The sequence below is a fragment of the Tamandua tetradactyla genome, chromosome 20 (genome assembly GCF_023851605.1).
Source record: "Tamandua tetradactyla isolate mTamTet1 chromosome 20, mTamTet1.pri, whole genome shotgun sequence".
NCBI lineage: Eukaryota > Metazoa > Chordata > Mammalia > Pilosa > Myrmecophagidae > Tamandua > Tamandua tetradactyla.
This window is the reverse complement of record NC_135346.1, coordinates 13,125,699-13,133,269: the sequence shown is the minus strand read 5'-3', so window position 1 is coordinate 13,133,269 and position 7,571 is coordinate 13,125,699. Positions and strand designations below refer to the sequence as shown.

Here is a 7,571-nt window from a genome sequence, read left to right as displayed (position 1 = left end):
TTCTCGTTATTGGACGGGTCCCATGGCTTCCTGAATATGCAGGACTGGGCGGGGCCAGCTGCAGCTAAATGTGCAGTAACCCCTATCTCAGAGGCATGGGACAGCCCCATGGAGTGTCTACACAGTTATGGGCTTGGCTGCAGAGATGAGCTCCTTGGCCCAGCCTGGAGGGGGCCCAGGATCTTTGGCCTGGCGCAGGGCAGATACCCCTGAGGGGAAGTCTTAGTGGGAGTCTGGAGATCTAAGAACAGGCAGAGAGGGGGACTGAGTAGATCTAGTGGCTACTGTAGGCTTCTGGTGAGGTACAAGTCCCCAGGGAGCTAAAAGGTGGGGACAGCTTATGCAATCTTCCGGACTCAGCCAGGATCTAGGAGTCCAGAGATCCCCTCTGCAGAAACCCATGGTGCCTAGGCCTTATTCCCAGATGTGCTAGGGGGCGCAGTGGGCAGGGGTCCTTGGCAGTGCCTTGCGGTCCAAATGGATCCAGCCGGGGCATCAGTGGGTCCCTTCCCTAGACCTGGCCTCTGCTTTCCCAGATGAGGTCCCCACCCGCCCAGCCAGAGGAGCGGGGCTGGCTTGAGCAGCAGGGAGCCTGGGGGTCTGTAGGGATACAGGCTCTTTCTCTGCTGGAAACCAGACGTGTCCTCTCCTGCGTTTCCCAGACAACAAGCTTGGAGGGAGGCCTATGGCAACTGCCTGGAGAAAAGCAAGGGAGCAGAGTAGCCTGGCGGTTGACTCTCTCTGGAAGGAGAGCGATGAGTGGTCTCCCACGGCCCCACCTCCCAGGATTAGGGGTTTAATCATGCTGAGAGCCCTGACAGGGGCAGCTCCCCTCGCCTCAATGCCTCAGTCAGGCCCAGGCCTGGGGTTCGGAGGCAGATGTCCACTGTGTGCACAGGGGAGCGCAGGCGCTTGTGTGGGAGAGGGGAGTGCAGTCTCCCTCCCTCCTCCAGGACCTCCTGCCCCTCAGTGCCAAGTGAGGCCTGGAGAGGGGCTGGGAAGGAAGCCCAGGGAGAAAATGAGCTAGTGGGAGTCAGGGGCAGCCCTGCACCGTCCTGTGCCCCGGGGAAAGGAAACCAGCATCTTGCTGCAGTTTCGGTGAAAGTCCTCTGGCCCACTTGGTAAAATGGGACTCCGTGGTTGGCACCCTGTGACTTCTGGGAGCTCAACGCGGGGTGGTTCTCAGATTCCAAAGCCGGGGTGGAAGGGCTGAACTGGTTCTGCCTCTTTCCTAGACAACTGTGTGGCTCTGGACTAGTCTCCTAGCCTCTCTGAGACTCTAGATCAGCATTGTCCAATAGAGCTTTTGGCAATGATGGAAATACTACCCTCTTTGTCACCAAAGGGTAGCTGCTGGTCACATGTGGCCCATGATCCTTTAAAATGGGATTCGTGGGTACAAGGGGAGTTAAGTGGTAAAATTCTCGCCTGCCATGCGGGAGACCCAGGTTCAATTCCCAGTCCATGCACTTCCCCAAAAAACAAACAAGAAAAACAAACAAACAACAAATAAACAAACAGAATTCAACAAATGGTATTGTAATAACGGTATATTCACATGGAAAAATAACGAAATGTAACCCTGCCCTACAGCACACAAAAAAAGGAATGGCATTAGTGTGACTGAAGAACTGCATTTTAAATTTAATTTAATTTAAATTAGACCGCAATAGCCATGTGTGGGTACCACACTGGACAGCACAGCTCTGGGCCCCTGAGCTTCATTAGCTTCCCCAGCTCCCTGGGACCCATGGGGGCACGGGGCGTGGCAGCATCCCCAAGCAGAGTTCACTAAACCTCAATCTTGTACTAATGTTCATGGGGAAAGTGTTAGATTAAATCTGGGAAACAGCCTCACCTACACTTCTTTTGGATTTTTGAGATGCATATGAGCACGTGAAATAAAGGTTTGGAGATGTTCTGCTTGGAGAAAACACATTTAGTTTTATTTAACCTCACATTTTCCAAGTGTGAAAAATTCTGTCTTGGTTCATCTATTGGTGTTCTCTGGAGCCCCTTCTGGAAAATGCTGGGAAAAGGAGGCTAGAGATCTGGAGAAAGGAATGCTCCCAAATGGGGTTGCTCATGGCGCAGGCAGCCCCCATATAGGAAACCGCAGAAATCCTGGTTAAAGGTGAAGACTCTCCGTGGCAGATGTCCAAGGAGCCGCCCCGAGCCTCCGTCTTCGCTGACCCAGCCGTGGTGGGTCCTGGAACCCTAGGCTGCCGTAGGAGGCGCCTTCCCTGGGTGCTGTGCCCTGGAAGTGGCCGCAGTGAGTCCAGGGCAGCTCCTCTCCATGCTGTTGGCGGCCCACTGGCCTTGGGGAGTGACAAATGGGCATCTGGGTGGGAGTTTAGGGGCAGCAACTGTCCCTTGCTGTCTTTTCGATCTTATGCTGCTCTGACTGACCGCAGAGCTTGGCCTGTGAGAAGCTTTTTTGTCTTTCCAGGACCTGCACCGGCTTGAGAAGAGCCTCTGAGAAGTTGTGTCTCTTTTCTCCAGCAGCTGAGAAGGGAGAAGAGGCGGGTTAGGTTCGGCCAGGTGTTCCCTGTGTCTGCCCAGGAAGGGCCACCCTGGCACGCGGAGATGTGGAGGTCGCATCTCTGGCAGGGAGGATCCAAGAACTTCAGCTGGAAATGCGTCACAGCTGGGGGATGAGGCAGGTGTCAGCCCTGCTGACTCTGCATTTTAGGTCAAGCTCTGGGCCCACCACAGCTCACTTGCCCCCCAGTGACCCCAGTAAAATCTAGACTCACACAGGCCTGGTCTGTAGGGCATGGGGGCAGGGGTGGGGGGGTTAGTACTGCTGATTGCTGGAAAGTAACAATCTCAGATGAGGCAGGGGGCTCAAAACTGGGAAATGTTCAAAGGTTTCCCAGACCTTCCCAGGGTAGGAAATGGCCACGAGGCGAGCACCTGTCTCGGCCACTTTCTTTCCCTCTCTGGAAACTTGCAGCCCAGCACCTGCCCCTTCCTTGGGGGCAGATTCAGTCCTCTCTGGGCAGCTGGAAGAGGTGCCCCAGCTCCTGAGAATTCCAGTGCAGGTCTCCGTCCTGCATGCCTGGCTCTGGCACAGGGGCCTATTCTCTCCCACGCAGCCACTGTGCTGAGCCTTACATGGGGAGTGTCGGTGGAAGACCTGCCCCTCGGGGGCTCTTGTCACATCTGGGAGATGTGGGCACACCCTTGCTGGTGGTGAAAAGACATCAGCCACCTGGACAATTGCAGGTCTGTAGGCTTGGGCAGAGACAGGATTCTCAGCTCTGTATCGGGTAGGGACAGACCCAGCCTGGAGTCCCTGCAGCGTGGCCTGTTTCCTCGTGGACATACCCTACCACACACGCAGGACTGCCAAGTCACACACATCTGGGCGCATCATTCACATGGAACCCGAGGCGGCAGTGCTGGGATGCCTGCCCGCGCACGTGCACACACACACACTGTGCACGCCCTCCTCGCCATACCTCAGCACTCCAGATACATGAAAACCCAACCTGGCACCAAAAAAAAAAAAAATGCAGAGGTGATTTCACCCACCTTAGGAATCAAATGGCTTCTTCCCCCAGGGCACGTGAAATGGGATTCATTTACACCTAACTTCTTAGGACTACATCTAACTCTATCAAGTAAGGGGCCCTGCACTCCTGTGACTTGATCCTACATGCATCATAAATCACCTTTATCCCCCTGGAAGATGATTGTGCATTAACTTCAAAGAGGTCTCTGCTGCAGATGTCTGGCAAACCCTGGTCAAAGCTGTAAACCACCAGGCAGGGAAATTCCCACAGTCCTACCGGTCCCTGCAAACGAGTAAGGGCCAAATAAGAAGAGAATACTTAGGTTCAAATACACGGTGACCCAAGCCCTGGGTAGGTTATTTCCTGAGCTGGTTGTGGATGCTGTAAGCGTACCACCTTTGTTCCTTCTGGCAGCGGCAGGGAGGGAGACAGTGACGGGATCTGGCAAAAGTGACCCTAGAATCAGAGTCGGAGGTCACCCAGGGAAGCTACTCATCTTTTAGATGAGGAAATGAATCCAGAAAGGGTAAGACACCAGCCCAGACTGAACAACACATGAGCGGCTATGCGAGGCCTCCGAGCTTGGCCTTCTGAGGCCCAAGTCTGGAGCCTGCAGGCCCCTGTACAGATCAGCGGGAAGCCCAATGCGTGACTCAGAGCCCTCTTGGCAGTTTTGCTGATAATTTTTGCTTGTTTGTTTTTGCTTGTTTGTTTTAAAGTTTGTTTGTTGTTCTGCCTTTATTAAAGTCTTTAGTAAATTATAGTGATTTTTGACTTTTTCATACATATTTGAATTACTCACAGTCTAGAATTCCCAGCAGGAGGTGAGAGCCAGAGAGGTAGTGAGGTGTAGAAGTTAGGGGCACAGGACTTGGGGTCTGATAGATCTGAGTTCAAATCCCCACTCCGCCACCTACCAGCCAAGTGAGTTAGCCACTCAGAGCCTCAGTTTCCTCATCTGTTTTGGCATCTAATGTGGGACGTCAGCTAAGGGTTGCTGGGGGACTATAAGAGGTAATGAGTGGGGAGTGCTTGGCTCCTAGGGGGCCTGAGTGAGCGAGCACCAGGGTTCTGCCCTGGGTCCCGATGGAGTGGGAAGTCCAGGGGCTCACTTAGCGAGCACGGAATCAGCCTGCACAGAGGCTGCAAGCAGAGTACTTGGACCTTATCAATGAGGAGCTGGGCTGCCTGGGTTGAAATCTGGCTCTGTCACTGCCCTGGGCCAAAGGACCTCCCCTCTCTGAGGCTCAGTTTGCCTCTAGGAAAAATGCAGGTAATGACAGCTCGGGTATGTGGCAGGGTCTGCATTTCCAGAGTTTACATCAGTGCCTGGCACACTGTCGGTGCTCAAAGATGCTCATCTTACCGCCAGCCCGGCTCTCTCTGCCCATGCCCGTGTTTTCCCCAGGGCACAACCGCTCGTTTGTCCGCAGAGCTGGGGCAGAGAGTTTCCATAGCTCTGTTTCTGCCAAATATGGTATGAATTTGCGTTTTCCTTGTTCAGCATGAGGCCGCTTGGCCCTTGCCACGCTATTCCCTTTGCGGGGGAAACCCCTTAATTCTCCGTCCCACCTATCGACAGCCTTCCAAGGCCCAGCTCGCACCCAGTCTGCACCCGGTGAGCTCTGCTGGTCAGAAACATTCACTGAAAGTTCAAAGTGTTTTCCGAATGCCTGCTGTGTCCAAGACCTGTGCTAGGGTCAGCCCCTCCGTTTGACTTTGACGGTCTATTGCTGGAATTGAACATTTATTTTATCCCGCCCTCTTCTAGAGCAGTCATTTTCTCTCTGGAGTCTGGACAGCACAGGGCCTTACAACCTCGCGCGGGGCTCCGCAGGCAGCCGTGCCAGGGCAGCGCCTCTGTCCTGGGCTTTTCTCCCCGGCCCTGTGCCAGGCCCCTCCACCCCAACCCTCACCCCCATCCCCCACGCCCCCACCCCACCCCCATCCCCCACCCCTAACCCCTCACCCCGGGCCTGTGCTAACTGCGGGCAGAGCTGCGCATGCTCAGGAGCCCCCGTGGCGCCCCCGCCCCCGTGGGGGTTCAGCGGCGGGAGGCAGGCGAGGCTGTCGGCTGTTGTCAGGGCGCCTTCGCCGCCGTGGAGATCAAAGAATGAAGGAAGTGGAAGGTTGCTCTCTGACAAAAACACCGTATTTTTAGAAGCCCGCGGTGGTTTAGGATGTTTGCCCCAAGGCTGCCTTTGGGCGGCAGGGGCTGGGTGGGGTGGGGAGGGGGGAGGCCGATCGCCGCGGGGCCGGTGGGGGGGGCGGTTTTCCTGGCAGCAGAGGGTCCGAGGGGGAGGCGGGGGGCGGGGTACGGTCCTGCCATCACTTCCCTTCCCCGAGGACCAGGGCCTCAGGCCGGTCTGACGCCTCCGGCTCCATCTTCTTCTTTCAGAGATGGGGAAACTGAGGCCCAGAGGGCCGCGGAGGCCGCTCTGCGCTCCCCCCCCCCCCGCCCCGGCCACACCCCCTGAGCACGGAGCCGTTGGAGTACAGTGCGTGCAGCCTGGAGCGGGGCTACCTGGTGGGGTTCACGGGGGTGGGGGGAGGCCCCCGCTTGGGGCAGGCCGTCGGTGGGCTCCGAACCACGCGCCAGGAAGACGCCCTGGAGAGTCAGAATCGCTTCTGGGGCCCGGAAAGGGTCAAACTCGAGTAGGCGAGAGGACTGTCTAGGAGGTGGGAGCTAGCTCCGCCGGATTGTGGGGCACAGAGGGTGACGCCTGGGCCAGCAGCGTGGGTCACCCGCAGACCGCGTGTGCCCGAGGCGGCTGGTCTGCGCTCCGGGTCTAAGTGCCCGGCCTCATTACCTTCCACAGAGCCTCATTTTCCACGGTGACCAGGAGAAGTGACCTGGCTGCTCCCAGTACCCAGAGTGGAGCAGAGAGAGGCTTAGGGGGGCTGGCTGCCCAGCACTCACCCCCACATCTCTCCAGTGCCTCCACCTTATAATCAGTGCAGCCCTGCCTTAATGTGTATGCCCAAATCCCAACCAACCAGGCTGGGATGGAAAGCTACGATCTGTATGATTTTTCATATGTTAGAGTCTCCCGGGACTCAGGCTTCTCCAAACTAGAACCACATCAGAGAAGGGATAATCCAAGACGATGGAATGCTGAGAAATCTGGGGTCCCAGGAAGGCACCTGCTTCTCATGTGGAATGCGCCTGGGTTTATTGTTTGGTTCCAGCGCTTCCCTGGTTTGCAGAGATGTCAGGGTAGCATGGACTGTTCTCCCAGCCGGTGTCAGCGTGCAGGGGGACTATTCTCCGTTCTGGCCCCCAGCCCCTCACTCGAGCCCTCCGCAGCCCCCAGGGGCCCATGCACAGCTCTGCAGAGGCGGTTGGGAGCACACAGTTCTTTGTCCTCTCCTGTCACCACACAGCAAAGCCACCTGGAGAAAGCTGAGTCTGGGCATACCCCCAGGCCAGTGGGAGGCAAGGGAGGCTTGGGTTCCCCACTCCAAGTCACTGCTTCTTCCAAAATGAGAAGCAGTGACCAAAGTAGGCAAGGAGGCTGGCAGCATACTATGTGGATGAATCTTAGAAACAGGGCGTTGAGCAAAAGGAGCTGTATACGAGACAACACATGATTGATTCCAGTTGTGCAAAGTTCAAAACTAGGCAAGACTATTCTGTGGTGTTAGGGGAGGCAAGTTTAGGGTGTACAACTATAGAGAAAAATGTGGAAGGGTGTATTACCCTAAGAGCTGGGATAGGGGTGGCCTTCCGTGGGGAGGGAGGAGAAGGGATTGGAGAGGAGCATAGGGGCTCCTGGGGCTGGGATGTTCTTGCCCTTCATTCTGGAGGCATCTGTGTGATTGTCACTCCGTAGTAGTTCATTAGGCTGCACAGCTATATTTATATACTTTCTGAATGTGCTCTTTTTCACCATAAAAAGACCAAATAAACAAAAATAGGTGGGGCATTGGACCACGGACCGCGGCACACACTGCTGTCCCATGCCTCTTTTCTCCATCTCACTTTTATCGGCTGACCTCATCTGCCTGGGAGTGCTTCCTCCCCGACCCCCCCCCCCCAACATCCCCCCCCCG

At 56.0% G+C, this 7,571-nt stretch overlaps 1 long non-coding RNA gene across 1 annotated transcript; it reads right to left on the bottom strand.

The window, feature by feature from the left end:
- Window positions 1-1,929: 1,929 nt before the first annotated feature.
- LOC143664444 (uncharacterized) lies at window positions 1,930-6,234 on the bottom strand. Its single transcript, XR_013166423.1, has 3 exons — window positions 6,043-6,234; window positions 3,678-3,800; window positions 1,930-2,505 (listed from the first exon to the last, which is right to left on the bottom strand). It is a non-coding gene; the product is annotated as an uncharacterized LOC143664444 (long non-coding RNA).
- Between the last annotated feature and the right edge of the window lie 1,337 nt (window positions 6,235-7,571).